Source organism: Macaca fascicularis, chromosome 3 (genome assembly GCF_037993035.2).
Source record: "Macaca fascicularis isolate 582-1 chromosome 3, T2T-MFA8v1.1".
In the NCBI taxonomy this organism is placed as follows: Eukaryota; Metazoa; Chordata; class Mammalia; order Primates; family Cercopithecidae; genus Macaca; species Macaca fascicularis.
In genome coordinates, this window is record NC_088377.1 from 23,743,309 (window position 1) to 23,762,535 (window position 19,227).

General features: G+C 36.9%; 1 long non-coding RNA gene across 1 annotated transcript; it reads left to right on the plus strand.

The window, feature by feature from the left end:
- The first annotated feature begins 873 nt into the window (after positions 1-873).
- LOC102127590 (uncharacterized) lies at positions 874-18,951 on the plus strand. The gene is made up of 4 exons (XR_275251.3): positions 874-1,018; positions 1,724-1,845; positions 15,883-16,038; positions 17,824-18,951. It is a non-coding gene; the product is annotated as an uncharacterized lncRNA (long non-coding RNA).
- The last annotated feature ends 276 nt before the right edge of the window (positions 18,952-19,227 follow it).

Below are 19,227 nucleotides of genomic sequence, written 5' to 3' on the forward strand. Positions count from 1 at the left end.
CACACCGGGGCCTATCATGGGGAGGGGGGAGGGGGGAGGGGGGAGGGATTGCATTGGGAGTTATACCTGATGTAAATGACGAGTTGATGGGTGCAGCACACCAACATGGCACAAGTATACATATGTAACAAACCTGCAGGTGATGCACATGTACCCTAGAACTTAAAGTATAATAATAATAATACAAAAAGAAAGTATCAACTTATTGAAATTGGGCTTTATATCACTTCAATGCCTCAATGATTATTTCAAATCAAATTTCAAATATTATATTGTGGCATCCATGAATAATTCTTCAAAACATGGAATTAGAAAAACTTTTTTTTTCCTTTTCAGAAATGCATAATCACAGAACCATGATCCTACTGACCACATTTAGGGTAAACTTTTCATTTGAATAAATGAGATATTAGAAGTAATTACATAATTTATTATAACTAATATTATGATGTGTTAAAATTTTCTTAAGGATTTTGAGAAATTGTTAAATTTATGTTCTATATGTGAAATGAAAATTAGAAAGAACATTTAAAATCTTACTCAAATTTCAGATACATTATTTAAGTCTAGAATAAGATTTATCTAACCAGAATTCTGTGAGGTATCACTAAAGGTTATAAAAAGTAAGATGATACAATAAATCAATTATTGATTTCTACGTTAGGGCACAATGACAGCAATTGAGAAATCCCATTAGCAATTTCATTCATGGTTTTCCAGGCCTTTATATCAGCACTCATTATGACCATATTTACTTTATTGAGTCAGTTCTACATTAGATAGTAGTGACCATTGATAATTAGTGAATGTGGGATTGCAGGGAACTGATGTTACTCCCTCCTTCTGGAATAACTTACCCCAACCTCTTTTTATAAGCTTCTAACTAACTTAATGAACCGAACAGATTAACATGGTGCAAGAGAAAACCCAAAGGGCATTTTTACACTAAAAGAAGCATTTTCTGTGTTCTAGTTCAGCTGTTCCAATGATATGTGGTGTTGTTATCAATGTGAATTATGTAAGTCAGAGGTAAAATATATGATAAAGTTTCTGTGTTTTTATGATATTTGACTGTTAATTTACTATGAATATGTATTGTATTGTTTAATGAAGTTAGTCCTACAATTATATTTGGGATTTTTACATGGAAATTGTGACACAGAAAATGATCATTTGAGGCCTAGGCTTATAAGTAATTCTTATAAAGTTGATGACACATAATAATAATATTTTTAGGCCGGGCACTGTGGCTCATGCCTGTAATCCCAGCACTTTGGGAGGCCGAGACGGGCGGATCACGAGGTCAGGAGATCGAGACCATCCTGGGTAACACAGTGAAACCCCGTCTCTACTAAAAATACAAAAACTTAGCCAGGCGAGGTGGCAGGCGCCTGTAGTCTCAGCTACTCGGGAGGCTGAGGCAGGAGAATGGCGTGAACCCGGGAGGCGGAGCTTGCAGTGAGCTGAGATCCGGCCACTGCACTCCAGCCTGGGTGACAGAGCGAGACTCCGTCTCAAAAAAAAAAAAAAAAAAAAAATAATAATAATATTTTTAATCATTCAGCACAATAATGCGACAAAGAAAAAAGAAACAAAAGAAATGTTAGTTATTAATATATTATATTAACTATATACAGTATAAAATATTATCACAAGGTGACATTTATAACCTGACAGAAGATGCTGAGGGTTTTTTTTATGTATTTAGTTTTGGTAATAACAGACAAGCAAGTTTCTTTATCCAGACTGACGTGTTAACCATGATCTAGCATTTGCAAGATGTGTAATTACTTTGACTTTCAAGAAAACGTCTTCTGATCTAAGGAACTTTCCCAAATATCAAAGGTAAAGGTATATTTAAAGATTTTTATTTATATTTGAATACAACATGCCTTTAAAGAAGTCTTTTGGATCCATAATATATTAGCATATATGAGGGTTCTCCAAAGAAATATACCTAGTAGGATATAAATAAATAAATATATATACATACAAACACACACATGCCTATATTTGGGATAAAGCATTGGCTCATATAACTGTGGAGGCTGAGCAGTCCCAGAATCTGCACTTGATAAACTAGAGAAACAATATATTGTTCCAGTCTGTGTCTGAAGACCTGAGAGTCAGGAGAACTGATGGTATAAGTTCCACTGCAAAAGCTGGGAGACCTAAAATCTAAAAAAAAAAAAAAAAAAGCCTACGTTTTAGTCTCAGTCTAAAGGTAGGAAGACACCAATGTCTGGGCTCATGGAGTCAGAGAGAAAGAATTTTCTGTTATTCAGCATTTTTGTTTGTTTGTTTGTTTTTGAGATGGAGTTTTGCTCTTGTTGCCCAGGCTGGAGTGCAGTGGTGTGATTTCAGCTCACTGCAACCTCTGCCTCCTGGGTTCAAACGATTCTCCTGCCTCAGCCTCCCAAGTAGCTGGGATTACAGGCAGGTGTCACTAACTTTTTTATTTTATTTTTATTTTTTATTTTTAGTAGAGACAGGGTTTCACCATGTTGATCAGACTGGTCTCGAACTCCTGACCTCAGGTGATCCACCAGCCTCGGCCTCCCAAAGTGCTGGGATTACAGGCATGAGCCACCATGCCTCACCCTTATTTAGAATTTTTGTTCCATTTAGGTTTTCAGCTAATTGGATGAGGCCTACCCATGTTAGGGAGGGCAATCTGTTTGGCTTAGTCTACCAAGTCAAATGTTAATGTTTTTCTGAAACACCCCTGCAGATACACCCAGAATAATGTTTGAACAAACGTTCAGGCACTGTGTGGTCCAGTCAACTTGACACTCAAAATTTAACATGACAAGTTGACCCATTACCAACTTGGCATCTGTATCCATCTCCTTAAACTGTATTTATTCTTCAAATAATGTCAATAAGAAGATCTTAATTCTATCTGACACAAGAGAACTATCCTGCCTATAACTGAAAACACACTAACCCCTTCCACAGAGAAGGAGGTAAAGTCCTTGAATGATGTTTATGCCTTTCCTTGATACCCTGGAAGTTAAGTACTATGATGTAAAGCTAGCGATACTTAGATACAATGCTATAACATCATTAATCTTACACTACAAGGTAAGAGAATAAGAGGGGAAGACAACAAAGATGTTTGTTATATACACACAAAAATATTCATAACAAAATAAGGAGAGAAATATCCTTGACAATGATAGTCTTTATTACTATAACTGATTACGCAATCATAGTTGGCATTTGCAATTGCCTTTTCCACTACCCATATTGTATTTCTTTTGCCTTCAGCAAGCACCTTTGGTGGTTATGGCCTTTTACCTGATGTACCGACTCAAATCTTAATTGTTGAAAGGTGGGGACCAGTAGTAATTTTTCCTGGATAGGGTCCTTGTAATTTTCCATTGATATTAATCACAAGGCATGACAACATTAAGCGGTGCCCTGAGGGATGTCTTGTATTTCCAATATACTTTTTCTTATCTTCTCTGTGGAGTAGTCATCCAATTTCCCACTGGTAGTTAATATCAATCACCCAGCCAGAACTGTAACTTCCTGCTTTGCCTGTTAACTCACAGGCATGAGAAGTGCAAAGCAGCTAAGTGGAAATCATAACTTCTAGTTTAATAGAATCATTATTGCGACTCCTGGTTGAAGCATACCTCCCTTTGGAACTAAGACTTCTAGGCTAGCAGAGAATAAAGTTGTAGAAACAGGAAGCAATACTTTTGTTCGTGGGTTACTACTAACAGTGACTGGTGCTACCTCCATTTCCACTGCTTGATTCTGGGACCATAAATCCCAACTATGGGAGAAATACCTCTCTAGATAGATAGATAGATAGATAGATAGATAGATAGATAGATAGATAGATAGATAGATAGATAGATAGATGGATGGATGGATGGATGTGTGTGTGTGTACACACAGACACATACATTCACACACACACACACACACACACACTGCTCTGGACCCAATATACAAACAGGAGAGACCAGCATTAACTCCAGATATGGTACAATTTTCAAGGGGTGGTCAGCCAGCTACCTGCTGACTGGTTGATGACATTGGACTGATTCTATAATGGAGGGGGCAGCATTTTATTATTACTAGAACAGACGCTTACTCTGGATACACAACTGTCTTCCTTAAACAATGATTCTGACAAAGTTACTATCAATGTACTTACAGAATGCCTTAGTTCAAGTCATGGTCCCAACAGCACTGCTTGTGATCAAGCAGCTCACTGCACAGCAAAGAAACTGTGGTCATATGCTCATGCTCATGGAATATACTAGTCTTATGTTTCTCACCATCTTGAATGAGTCGTCTTGAGAGGATGGTGAAATAGACTTTTAAAAACTTAGCTACAGCATCAGGACTTAGTTACAGTGTCAATTGTCAGGCAGCAATACCTTGCAGGTTTGGGGCAAGATATCAAGATATCTTGATATCCATACACATATCCACACACACACACCCTATATATATATATATAGGGATATATAGATATATAGTTGTATATAGATGTGTGTGTATATATATGCATACATATATACACATGGGTGTGTGTGTGTATATACAGGTGTATATATATATATAGGTGTGTGTGTATATATATGGGTGTGTGTGTACATATATACACACAGATACATTCAGACACACCCATATATATATACACAGACCCCTATATATTTCATCTCTCTATATATAGATGGTATATACACACACATCTATATATACACATCTACATCTATATATAGAGTTTATGTATAAATGTGTGTATGCATAATATATATAATACATGTACACACATACATATGTATACATACATATACATATACACATACATGTATATACACCATATGTTAGTTCCTTTGTGGAGGAGATATATAAATATCTTTAATTCATATATATATATATATATAAATTAAATTAAAATTCAGAACATATGCAACCTACTTGAAATCTTGCCCCAAACCTGCAAGAAATTGCTGCCTGGCAATTTACACTGTAACTAAGTCTTGACGCTGTAGCTAAGTCTTTAAAAGTCTATTTCACCATCCTCTCAAGCTGGCTTATTCAAGATAGTAAGGAACATAAGACTAGTATATTCCATGAGCATGAGTGTATGACCACAGTTTATTTGCTGTGCAGTGAGCTGCTTGATCACAGGTAGTGCTGTTGGGACCATGACTTGAACTAAGGCATTCTGTAAGCACATTGATAGTAACTTTGTCAGAATCATTGTTTAAGGAAGACAAATGTGTATTCAGAGTAAGTGTCTATTCCAATAATAATAAAAGGCTGCTCCCCCCGCCCCATTATAGAATCAGTCCAGTGTAATCAACCTGTCAGTCAGTAGCTGGCTGACCACCCCTTGAAAATTATGCCATATCTGGAATTACTGCTGGTCTCTCCTGTTTGTATATTAGGTCCAGAGCAGTGGCTGCAGATAGGTTGTCTTTGTTGAGTAGAAATCCATGATACTGAGCCTGTGCATAACCTCCATTCCTCCTATCATAACCACTTTGTTTATGAGACAATTAGGTGATAACTGGGTGGCTAGGGGAAAAGGTTGACTGGTATCCACGGAGCTGGTCATCCTATTTAATTATTAAAATCCTCCTATGCTAACTCGGTGAAACCCCACCTCTACTAAAAAATACAAAAAACTACAGGCCTGTAATCCCAGCACTTTGGGAGGCTGAGACGGGCGGATCACGAGGTCAGGTGATCGAGACCATCCTGGCTAACACGGTGAAACCCTGTCTCTACTAAAAATACAAAAACTAGCCAGGCGTAGTGGCGGCGCCTATAGTCCCAGCTACACGGGAGGCTGAGGCAGGAGAATGGCGGGAACCCGGGAGGCGGAGCTTGCAGTGAGCTGAGATCCGGCCACAGCACTCCAGCCTGGGCGACAGAGCGAGACTCCGCCTCAAAAAAAAAAAAAAAATCCTCCTATGCTAAAATCACCCTTAGGTGAGCATTTATATTTTGCACAAATATATTTGTGGCTTTTCCCATACAGAGAAAAACCTACCTCTTCAGATTTCCTTGTCATCAATTTTTCTATCAGGTTTCTTCACAGTCCCTGACTATCCGGTCAAACTTTTGACCACATCCCATTAATCAATATATAATTGCACATCTGGCCATTTCTCCTCTCAAACAAATTAAACAATCAAGTACACTGTTTAAAGTTCTGCTCACTGGGGGAGTCCTCCTTCACCACTGTCCTTCAGGAATGTCCCATAAAGGGCCTGTAGTGCTACAGCTGTCCAATTTTGAGTGGTTCCTGAATATGAGGCTGAACTATAAGTAAGGCAGGCCTGAATCTTCTCTTCTTAAGTGTGGGCTGAGAGAGAATGTAGTGTAGCAGGAATGAGAGCCATGGGCATTTGGGCCGTTTCTTCATTTAACTTGTGCTTTCAGAGCTTCCTCTGGGCTGATGAAATATATACTCCTTCTATGCTCCATCTGATACTGGGATGCTGAGTACATTAGCTCTATGGGTTGGTAGGCCATATAACACTCAGTTCATGATGGTAACTTGGTGGCCCATGGTTTAAGTGTTCAGTCTCTATTAAGTCATAGTATAGGGGCAAAAGCTGTTTCAAAAAAGGAGAGTAGTTATCTGCAGAGGACGGTAGGCTGCTTTAAAATTTTAAGGGCTGACTATAATTCATCTCTAGTTATCAGCCAAACCACATCCCTATCTGCCACTTATCCTTCAAGCAGCCCTGGACCTGCTGAATCACGTGTCCCGAGTGGCAGAGTAACCTAGACTCGTAGAACCTTCTCTTTTCGCTAATCAAAACTGGCAACTCTTTGGTTCTCTTGGAACAGCCCAAATGGGGAATATTTTGCTTATTAAAACCAAAGAGGCCCACCAGGCATTGTTATCTCTTTCTTTCATTGTGGGGAGGGCCAAATGCAACAATGTATCCTTCACTTTAGAAGAAATATGTCACCATGCCTTATACCACTGGACCCCTGGAAATATATTACTGAGGTAGGAGGCCCCTGAGGTTTATCAGATTTACTTTCTACCCTCTAATACATACATGTCCTACTAATATACCTAGAGGAGTTAACACTACATCTTACTCATTAGTTCCAATCAGAATAACATCAACAATGTAATGGAACAGTATGATATCTGGTAGAGGAAAAAGGAGATCAATACCTCTGCAAACTGAATTATGATATAGGGATGGAGAATCAATATACCTCTGAGATAGAACAGTAAAGGTATATTGATGGCCCTGCTAGATTAAAACATAAACAATTAAAAAATGTTTATTGTGGTGTTAACGGCCATAAAAAATGAAAACCTAATCTTTATCAAAAGGTTGAAAATTATAGTATATTAATAAGATGGTGTACATGTACACCATGGAACACTATGCAGCCATGTAAAAGAATAAAATCGTATCCTTTGCAGCAACATGAATGTAGCTGGAGGCCATTACGGTAAGTGAAATAATGCAGAAATAGAAAACCAAATACCACATGTTCTCACTTATAAGTGGGAACTTAACTTTGAATACACATAGACACAAAGATGGGAACAACCGGGGAATGCTTGACGGGGAAGGTTGGGAGGGTGGCATGGGTTGGAAGGCTGCCAGTCAGGCACTATGCTCACGACAATGGTAATGGGATCATTCATACACCAAGCCTCAGCAATATGCAATTTATCCATATAACAAACCTGTACATGTACCCTCTCAGCCTAAAATAAAATAAAATAAAATAAATAAGATAGCTATCGATATTTGGTGATAGCAGTCAATAAATTATATAAATACAAACTTGTCAAAAAATGGAGTACAATGCAGCAAGAAAAGTGAATCCACTATAGCTACAAATGTAAGCTTCCTTAATTTCACAATTTTTTTGAGGACGAGAAAATCCAAGTTGGAGAGGTATCCAAACACTATAATGCTATCCATAGAAAGCACACCCAAATATTATATGCTTTTAATGAAACATCTCTATGTGTTAAAGCTATAAGAAAAACGCAGCACTTTGGGAGACCAAGACAGAGGATTGCTTGAGCCCAGGAGTTCAAGACCAGCCTAGGCAACATAGTGAGACCCCTCCATCTCTACAAAAAAAAAATTGAAAAAAAAAAAAATGACAAGCATGGGGGAATGCACCTGTAGGCTCAGCTATTTAGCAGACCGGGGGAGGAAGATCACTTGAGCCCAGGAATTGGAGGCTACTATAAGTCATGATTGTGCCACTACACTCCAGTAGGTGCCCTACAGCTAGGTGACAGAGCACCTAGGAAGGAACAAAAAAAAAGGAAGGAACAAAACCCTAAAACATAATAAATAAATTTTCAAGAACGGTTAACCTGAAGAGAAATAGAGAAATAAAGTAATCAATACAAGCACACATAGTTTTTCAAGGTTATTGATAATAAGCAATTAATTAAGCTGTGTTGCATGTGAATATCTGTTCTTTTTGTTATTTTCATATCTTATATGTGATGTACGAAAGACCTAACAGTAAAATTTTCAGAGACATTTAAATATATAGAGGCAAGCGATTTTAAAATGAGAAATATCTCCAAGGCTAGCCATGTCTATTACCACCCTGAGAGATGCCTCCAAAGGCTGAGTTATATCAAGACCTGTGGTAATATCAGCTGAGTTGGGAGGCTGAGGCAGGAGAATGGTGTGAACCCGGGAGGCGGAGCTTGCAGTGAGCGGAGATCCCACCACTGTACTCCAGCCTGGGCGACAGAGCAAGACTCCGTCTCAAAAAAAAAAAAAGTAATTTCGATCACTTTTTTGATCCTGAAGTTTACTTCACGATGTAATTCAGCTTGGAAAACTGACCATTCTCAGATGTGATTGTGTACTTTTTTTTTGGTAAGCCTAATAAAGTTACCAGGAGAATGATTGTGCATCTAGGAGAGTGATTTGTTGCCCCTCTGGATACATCAACATAATGAACAACAGACAAGGTCATTTAGGCAGCAGGTGACAAGGTGATCAACATCCACTGGAAGGAGACATCCTGTCATATGGAACTGATATATGGTCATTGCTGGTCAGACTCAGCCTTTCCAAGATGGCTCACTGTCCTGGGAGCCAATTGCCTTCGGTTAGGATTCTGCAACACTCAGTCTAGGTAACAAGAAGGAGATAAAAAGACCTTTACACTATTCTAACTCCCCATTTCATGCTTCCTTACAGAGGCATCAATATTTTTTAGATTGTTTTTTCTAATATTTTCTCCATCATGACATACCCATATTTTCTTCATTAATATTTGTATTTTCATTGCTGTATTTTACTTCCCTTTTCATTTCTTCCTTCATGATCTGTGCTTTCATTTCCTTCATCCTTTATTTCTCTTATTCTTTAATTTCTCTTACTGCTCTCCACATTTCTTTCACTGTCTTCAATCAACTTAGTCTTAATTTGAAGCTATTATCATGTATTCTATTGTATTTTGACTTTTTTGCTATATTAATGCTATTTGAGAATTCCATCGAGTTATATTTCATCGAGTTACATCCATAATATGTTATTCTTTTTAATGCTCCTTTCTTCATTCACCTCATTCTTCATTCACTACACCCTAATTATTATTTACTTATATTTAAATAATTTTTATCTCAGTCACATTTCAGTACTCCTTTCTACTCTTCTGTTATACTGACTTTTGATTAGGAGAATAAGATATCCAACATAAGCCAATATACAGAAAGGTAGCATTTGCTTTTCAAATAAACAGCAAAAATTATTATTATGTTATTGTCTCTATAATTCAGTCATCTCTCTAGAGTACAAGGAGCTGTATACCTGTATAGGATACTTGTGTTTTTTCTTTCTTTCGTTATCTCTTTTTCCCCTTTTGTTTCCTTAATTTCTTCCTTCTTTCACTTCTTCCTTTTTACTTCCTCCCCTTTTTTCTTTTATGAGAAATTCTCTCTAATATTATAGGTTCCATAGAGAAAACTACAGATAATTTTTTTAAACAACAAAATGGTCTGTTTAAAGCAAGGGTTTACATACTGACGTACAACATCACATCTAAACTGGAATTTTTATTCACCATACATGTAGTTGTTACTAAATGTATTTTTGACTGCTGACATATTTGAGTAATTTAAATGACTGTTTAATGATATCAATTATATTTTGGCAGTGTTAGAAAAATTGCAATGGTTATAAGATATTAAATTTGTACAAATTTTAAAAGATCAATCGTGAAAAGTAAGTCATGCTGCAAATGTAAATTCATATTTTTATAAGCTTAATTGAAGATATCTTGAGAATGTGCAAATATATATTGAATAAATAGAGTAGATACAGATAGAAAGCCTTGATTAAAGAAAAAATACATGTTTGAACATCTGAAATTTCCAGCCTAACTTTAATATAATAGCTTTACTCAAACTCTCCTGAAGTATATTAGTTCAAATTATTTTGTTTTCTTATATTTATTAAACTAAAAAGTCTGAAATTCTATGTATAGCAACTGTATTTATTTTCATTAGTACTGTTTATTAAGAGAAAGTGTCTCAATAGCTTACTTTTTGATATTCTAATTATTTCCTCTCACCGTATTTCATTCTGTAATCTGTTTTAATTTTTTTTTTTTCCCAAGATGGAGTCTCCCTCTGTCACCCAGGCTGGAGCGCAGTGGCACAATCTTGGCCCGCTACAACCTCCGCCTCCCGGGTTCAAGCGATTCTCCTCCCTCAGTCTCCCAAGTAGCTGGGACTACAGGCACCAGCCACCACGTCTAGCTAATTTTTGTATTTTTAGTAGAGACAGGGTTTCACCATATTGGCCAGGCTTGTCTTGAACTCCTGACCTTGTGATCCGCCTGGCCTCCCAAGGCCTTGGCCTCCCAAAACTTGGCCTCCCAAACTGCTAGGATTATAGGCATGAGCCACCGCTCCCAGCCTATTTTAATTTAATTTGCTAAAGACTTATTAAGCTTTTGTTACATACTAGATATATTTCTGTATAATAGTGACTGTTTGAACCTCCTGTCATGGAACTGCAGTTAAGGCTAGAATACAAATATTAATCAACTAATTATATGTATAATGGAGATATCAAAAAGAAGAACTAAAAAGCATAGAAAAGCTAGGGGATCAAGCGATACAAGATACAATATTCAGGAAGTGACATATAAATGGAGATTCAAATTCATGAGTTCAAATGAACCCTATTTTATTTCTGAAAAACTTCTATTTTTCTAACAACCAGTTCAGTCTCACAGTGTGTAGCCAGCTTCGTGATTTTTCCCCCTTTTTATGCTTTTTGTGTTTAATGCTGTTTTACCAACATACGATCAGAACATGTTTTTCTTCTTTTATTTAAATATTACTTCTTTGTCAAGCTTTAGAAAATTTTATAGTATTGGATTGTTTAACCCAAACCAAGGGTATTTATTTAATAGGTATATTTGATAGAACTTAGAGTGGTCCCCGTATTCGAGTCCTGTATAAATCCTTGCCCTCGAATGTAGAAGGAATCTGTGACTTGTTTCTAACAATAGAATATTGTGGAGATTGGTGTCACTCCTGTGCTTAGGTTACAGTATCTACACACAGAGCTGCCTCTTGTACCAGAGACACCCTTCCTTTTTACCTTTGCGGAAGTAAGCTCACCATGATGTAATAGTCTATTTAGAGGGCTGCAGAGAGCACTTCTTGTTTTTGATCATGAAATGGAAATGAAAGTTTTAAAAACTATGCGTTGTTTTAAGTCATTAGCTTTGTGACAAGCTGTTATGAAACACTAGAAGACTAATACAACACGAAAGTGTTTTTATTTACTTTTGTTTCCATAAATAAAAGCACAAACTTTTTTTTTCCTTTTTAGATTTTGTAGATTTCTTCTTTTAATTTTTCTATTGTGTAAGTTTAGGGTATGTGCATCTTGCATTTTTTTTCTCTGCAATGCTCTATATTTTTTCTCAGTAACTATTCTTAATTTTTTGATAATTACATATTACAAACGCTTTCAGTGAGGTGGCAATAATCTTAATTACATACTATACTTGAATTTCCTCATTCATTTTAAATAATTTCCGTGCTTACAGAACTTTCATTCTCATCACTGACACTTTTATTCTCAAACTACATTGTTAATTTTTTTTCATTTTGACACATCCTTGAATTACAAGTTTAAGTAATTTTCCAGGAGTTTGCATGATTAGACAAAGGAAAAAATTTAGGACAAAAGGAAAGAATAAATATGGACACTCACACAAAGGAGAAAACAAAAAGGAAATGGTAGTGGTACAGACAGGAAGCAGAAAAATACTGGGTAGAAAAGGGTGGTACTCAGGAAAAACCCCATCATCAAGCTTGGAAACCTGTGGCGCTAAATGGGAACAGACATTACTGTTTTCATGCTCAAATATTGCCTTTTCCAAGACCATTCCAGCCTGCCACGTCCTTATCCTCTGCCTATATAAACCCCAAGCTCCGCAAACAGAGGAGTAGAGGAGCAGCGGCAGAACGCAGAGCGGCACATCACAGGAGAGAAGAGGAGGAGCATCTGAACGTCAGGAGGAATTCGGCTGGGGACAGTTGGAGAGGAGATCAGCTGTGGGATGACTGAATTCCAGGGAAGATCACATTCCCACTCCATCCTCTCTCCAGCTCTCCATCCTCTCTCCAGCTCTCCATCCTCTCTCCAGCTCTCCATCCTCTCTCCAGCTCTCCATCCTCTCTCCAGCTCTCCATCCTCTCTCCAGCTCTCCATCCTCTCTCCAGCTCTCCATCCTCTCTCCAGCTCTCCATCCTCTCTCCAGCTCTCCATCCTCTCTCCAGCTCTCCATCCTCTCTCCAGCTCTCCATCCATCCCACTGAGAGCCACCTCCACCACTCAATAAAATCCCCACATTCACCATCTTTCAAGTCCAAGTGATCTGATTCTTCCTGGATGCCAGGCAAGGACTCTGGTACCAAGAGGGCAGGGTGTTAAGGCTGTCACCCTGACTCTCCACTGAGCTGGTTTAATACCTAGCCATCCTCGGACAGCAACTGCTAAAAGGGCATTAACTGTAACACACCCCTAGATGCTATAGTGGGGCCAGAGCCCAGAGGCTAGGGAACTGCCCATCTGCAATCTCCCTCTTCTGTAAGGGGTTTGAGTAAATGACAGCCAAGCAAAGGAGCCACACCTTTGTCACAAGTCCCGCAAGGTCGTCAGGGAACACTCCTGTTTCATTAGGAACCAGAAACAATTACTGGGTGCTCAAAATATGGCAAATATGGCATCCATATATATTTTAACCTTCATTTCTCTAATCTATTAATTTTATTTTAAATCTTCACTTAAATTTTCTAAATTACTTTTAGCTAATTGGGACTTTTTTAATCTAACATCTTAATTTGAATATAAAACTACTTTAATTTTTCTGTTTGATTATGAAGACACTTTAGTTTATAAACTGAGTAAAACTTGGCTTTTGCCAATAGTTTTATCATAAACCATCATGTTTTTCATCGCTTCCGAGAGTTGTAAACTTGATCTTGAATTTCTTTTGATGCACATGTTGTCTAGGTATATGTCTTATGGCTTTAAAATAAAAAGGAATTGTGTTAACTTTTAATATTCAGTTTATGATATGATAGCCTTTGTTGCTATATATATACACACACACATATATATATATACTTAGTATTTAAATAACTTATTTAATTCCTTTAATCCGTTCTAATTTTTTCAAAATCTGGCAATGTGTATGTGTTATGTGTATTGTAGAGGCCAAAGGAAGAAATTTGAAGAAATTTGCCTTTGGCTATGGAATCATTACATACAATGGTCTATGGCGGAGGTTTTTTCAAAAGAATGTGAACATGTTTTATTTTTCCTCCTTTACCCGCTTTACAATTAGAAAGATTCAGATCCCTTGAGTGTAAAATTACTTTTTAAAAACTATACTGAACTTATAAAATTGCTTTATATTTTCAAAGCTGCATCGTAGTTTCATCTCATAAATGATCTCATTTTCAACATTAATTTTTGCAAGGCATAGCTCAATATAATCATAATGGCTTAGATCAGGTCATGAAATCATCAAATTCCTCTTGTCCCTTGTGCTTGTGACCAAAAAAGGTATGAAGAAAACAGACAATATACATACAGATGCATACACTACACTATGGAAGGAATGTAATCCAGACTATTCCATTTTTTAGTACTAAGCTAACTCAGTATTTGCGACCGACTCATTATAACAAAATAGACTTACTTTTCAGATTACTCTGCCTATGGAGTAATTTGAAGTGATAGTAAATTATTTTGACATGTGATTTTCACAGTAGCACCAATAATGGTTACATATCGGTAACCATTGGTTACCTATATATGTAATTTGGTTACATATATTTCGGTTATTAAAACTATGATTAGAGTCTGAGGGGTTGAACCAGAAGACAGTTAGATTTCCCACTACAATCACAGAAATGTGGAGTCGAACAAAAAAGACTTTTAAATAGTGAAGAAACAGAACATCTGTGTGGGTCTGGAGAAACACAGGAGCAAAATCAATCAAATTACCAATGTAGGCCAGTAGACTAGCGTCCCTTGAATAACGGGGTTTATCTGCAAGGCACATTCCCAGATAGTAATTGACAGTTGTTCAAGGTGCATTCCCAGATTAAAGTAAAATTTGGCAATCGGTATTCTATAACCAGAGAATGTGAAGGCTGAGCTGACACACTTGCTACCTTGCATTTACACTGCTTCTCTAGCTAAGCTACAATCTTCCATTTTTTATTTAAAAAATAAGGTCAAGGGACTGCTATTGTACATTATCTTTTGTCCAGTATTTTTGTTTGTTCGTTTGTTTTTTGAGACAGAGTCTGGCACTGTTGCCGAGGCTGGAGTGTAGTGGTGCGATCTCTGCTCACTGCAACCTCCGCCTCTCAGTTCAAGCTATTCTCCTGCCTCAGCCTCCCAGCTACCTGGGATTACAGATACTCACTACCACGTCCAGCTAATTTTTTTGTATTTTTAGTAGAGATGGGGTTTCACTATCTTGGCCAGGCTAGTCTTGAACTCCTGACCTTGAGATCCACCCGCCTCGGCCTCCCAAAGTGCTGGGATTACAGACGTGAGCCACAGCGCCCGGCCTGTCCAATATTAAGGAAGCAAGTTGCACAGACTTCAAATGCATAGACAACTAAGAGTAAGACCTTATTTCTTATAATAGAAAAGCTACAAAATAATAGATGATTAACATATAAACATCACATATTTAACCTTTGTACATATTTCAATAAAAATAAACCATAGTTCATTTGAAGAAACTTAGTTTACTAAACAATGATTGAAAAGCAGTTTGCCTTTTATTTGAATTGAAGGTACATTTAATTATCTTATTCTCTGAAATTCAGAAATAGATACTGTTGATTCAAAGATAGTGACCTCACAGTAAAAGTGCTACCACCCAGGAGGAGATGACAGAATGAGCTGATTGATTCGGTCATCTGGTGATCGTGATTGTGACTAAGTTGTAAATCACTTTCTCTGTTTTCTACTTTCCTTAAATGAAGAATTTGAATTGACTAATTAAAGGCATGCCATTTTTGAAAGATTGAAGCAAAAACAGTTGAGTATTCCTAAGACATGATACAGAACTTTTCACGAACGACGGTATGGGAGAAAATATTGGACAAAAATATACAAATTGTCTTTAACTAAGAATCTCTATTGGGATAAAATTCCTGTTTACCTTTTTAGATTCCCTCAGTTTCCATGTTTCTTATCTCTCTTTGCACAATTCCCTTTGCTCAAGACTTCTCCACTTTCAGGCTTAGATGAAATAGCATTAAAGATGATACAAGATGGCCACACATGTATGACTGGCACGGCTCAGCCCTGCTCCTCCTGTTTTTCCCTCCAGCTGGCTGGCTCAGGAGTACCCTCACAGTGATGGCAGGAGAGCAAATCTGAAAGTTCAAACACTCAAATGTGTTTTCAGATTTCTGCTTGCATCACATGGGCTAACAACTGGTCAAAGCAAATCACATAGTCAAACCAAAAATCAAAGACCTGGAAGGTAGACCCCATTTTTTCTAGTAAGATGAACTGCCTAGTAACATAGAAAAAGGCGGTAAAACCATGAAAGATGAAAAATATAGGGCTGCAATGTTATCTACCTCGTTTATTTTGATACTCTAGACCTAAGGGGAGTAGTGGCTTAACACCGGTACTAGTCTCTGGGTGTCGTGCCATCTGTTGTTGGTTTCCTTAATGGTGACATACTTATATTTGTTCAACTAAATGCATTTGAGTATAATGTTTTCAAGACAATGGATTGATATACAGTATACATAGCTTCTGTAAACAACCTGTGTATCAATCTTGTTGACTTAGCCTTTAGCAATAGTTGTTATCTACCCAACCTTCATTAAAGCTACACATAGTTAATAATCCAGGGTCTCTTTCGTGTAGCTTCGTCTCCATTGTTTTAAGTTCTCTAATTTTAGGAAGTCCATGGTTTTATATTAAGCTGATATGGTTATGCTTAAAACAAGCATGGGACCTGGAGAATGACACACAAGATATCCAACCAATGTAGTTTCTTATGTCATTTCTCTTGTTTGAACAGATGTACCGTTCATTCTTCTACTGCTGTAGAGACAGGTTCACAGGCAGATAGTGACTAGGAGACATCTACTTTGAAAACTAATAAAAATATTTGACTACCTAAAAAAATATACACTACCCGAATCAGTGCAGTGTAGGGCCAATAATTTTTTTTAAAAATGTTAGGGAGAAAATTCTTGGTTGTTTCTTACATTTATACATTATCTTACAAATGAGGACACATTTGTACCTTTTTCCAAATTACGTTTTTAAAAATGTTTGTATAACAACCTTGGAAGATACAGAGAGTATCCACTTCTGAAGGGCAAAAAATAAACATTCTAACTGCACAGTTAAAAATAATGGGCATATATATACTCGGGATTTTTTTGCAGTAAGGAAGCCTACCGCTTACACAGGTTGTTAACTATCCCTCTTCACATTACCCTTTGAAAACTGGGTCTCAGGAACTGGTGCAGAAATGCCAATACTCTAGCTATGGTGATTGTTGATAATAATAAACTCTTCTTTGTATCCGATTCAGGAGTCTTGTATCTTCTACTGTAATTCATACAATTTTGAAAAGATACCTACTTAGATTTCTGGTAGCGTAAAAACTTTCTAATCTTTCACAGTCCTTAAAAATAGCTATACATTTTCTACTTGAAATCCTTAAATAATCAGCCACTTACTTTGAGCACAAACCATGATCAAGGCAATATTATGCACACTGTAATTTATTAGAACTTGCTCTCTACAAATTTTAAAATGTCATGTAAAACATAGATATATTGAAAAGTTTTGTTAAACACATATTCTATGCAAATGTAGAAATTGAAATTTTATGAGGTTATAGGTTATGTTTAAAGTCACTCAGTACCTCAGCTTTTTCATCTGTAAAATGACATTAATAGTAATAACTATTTTGTAGGGTGTTAATTTGTATAAATTTTGAAAGTACATAGGGTTTGATATATACAGTACTGAGTGAAGGTTTTCAATGAGTATACATCTTATAATTGTTAAGCATATGGACACAGGCAGGAGTCAAATTGCCAAGTAGTCCATCTTTAAAGCATATACTAAATTTCTTCTTTAAAAATGATATTTATTTACATATTATATCTGTTATTAACATCCTTGACATTTTTATAGAGTTATGCACATATTACATTATGTTTAAATAGCTGTATACAGTTGAGTAGTGATAAGATTAAGATACCTTTATCCTGAACTATCTAACTCTTATTTACAGACAGACAAAGTGCTGTATTGAAGGTTACAGAAGAATATAGAAGCTCTGAATAGCACAGAAGTTTTCATAAGCCAGGGGTTATATTGACCAACAGAGACTCCACAAAACCATTTACTCGTGAGAGGAAAATGTCATGGATTGGATTAGAAGTGGAAAGACTAATGCATTTTTTGTCCATAAGGATTAGAAGAAAAATGGTTCTCTCAGCTCTGCAAGTGAGTACAACAAGCATCCAAAAGCATTATTTGTGTGAAGCAGGTAGAATTTGCTCCATTTGTCACTGGAACTAGTGTTTGAAGCTCAGCAAAATTTGAGTTATAGTTAAGCCCCAGGGTCAGTGGCCACATGTTCAGAGCAATACCTTAGGTTTAAAGCCAAAAAACACTCAGCTGTATTGTCTCTCCCAAATTATCAATCATTAACTTGTGGTGTCTTAAAAATGGGGTAGTAGATTACTTGACCAGAAAATAATGATAAAAGGAAATTACATATAATGTGTGTGTGTTTATGTATTACACATATAATACATAATGTTAATTCTCCCCCATGATAACTATTAAACATGTTTAGTTAATACTTAAATAACCATCTCTGACGGCTTTTTAAATTTATCTATATTTATTTGTTAACTTTGAAGTTGAGACTTGCTGCATGCAAAGGCTATTCCTTTTCAGGTAAATAGTGTCTCAGTAGCTGTTTGATTTACCTTATAAAGGAAAACAAAATGACACATCCTCCAACCCATAGACTTTATCAGGTCTTTGAAGTGCAACAATAACTAGAAAAGGATAATTTTCATAGTATGGTGATATGGTTTGGCTGTGTCCCCACCCAAATCTCATCTTTAATTGTAGTTTGTATTATCCCCATGTGTCATGGGAAGGACCAGGTGAAAATAATTAAATCATTGTAGCAGTTTCCCCCATCCTATTCTCATAATAGCGAGTTAGTTCTCACAAGATCTGATGGTTTTATAAGGGGCTTCCCGCTTCACTGGGTACTCATTCTTCTCTCTCCTGCCACTTTGTGAAGAAGGACATGTTTGCTTCCCCATCCACCATGAGTCTAAGTTTTCTGAGGCTTCCCTAACCATGTGGAAGTGTGAGTCAATTAAACCTCTTTCCTTTATAAATTGCCCAGTCTCAAATATGTCTTTATTAGCACCAACAGAATGGCCTAATACAGTAAACTGGTACCAAGAATGGGGTGCTACTATAAAGATACCCAAAAATGTGGAAGTAAATTTGGAACTGGGTAATAGGCAGAGGCTGGAAAAGTTTGGAGGTCCCAGAAAAATACAGGAAAATGTGGGGATGTACGGAAATTCTCAGAGACTTGGAGGGCTCAGAAGACAGGAAGATGCGGGAAACTTTGGAATTTCCTAAAGACTTGTTGAATGACTTT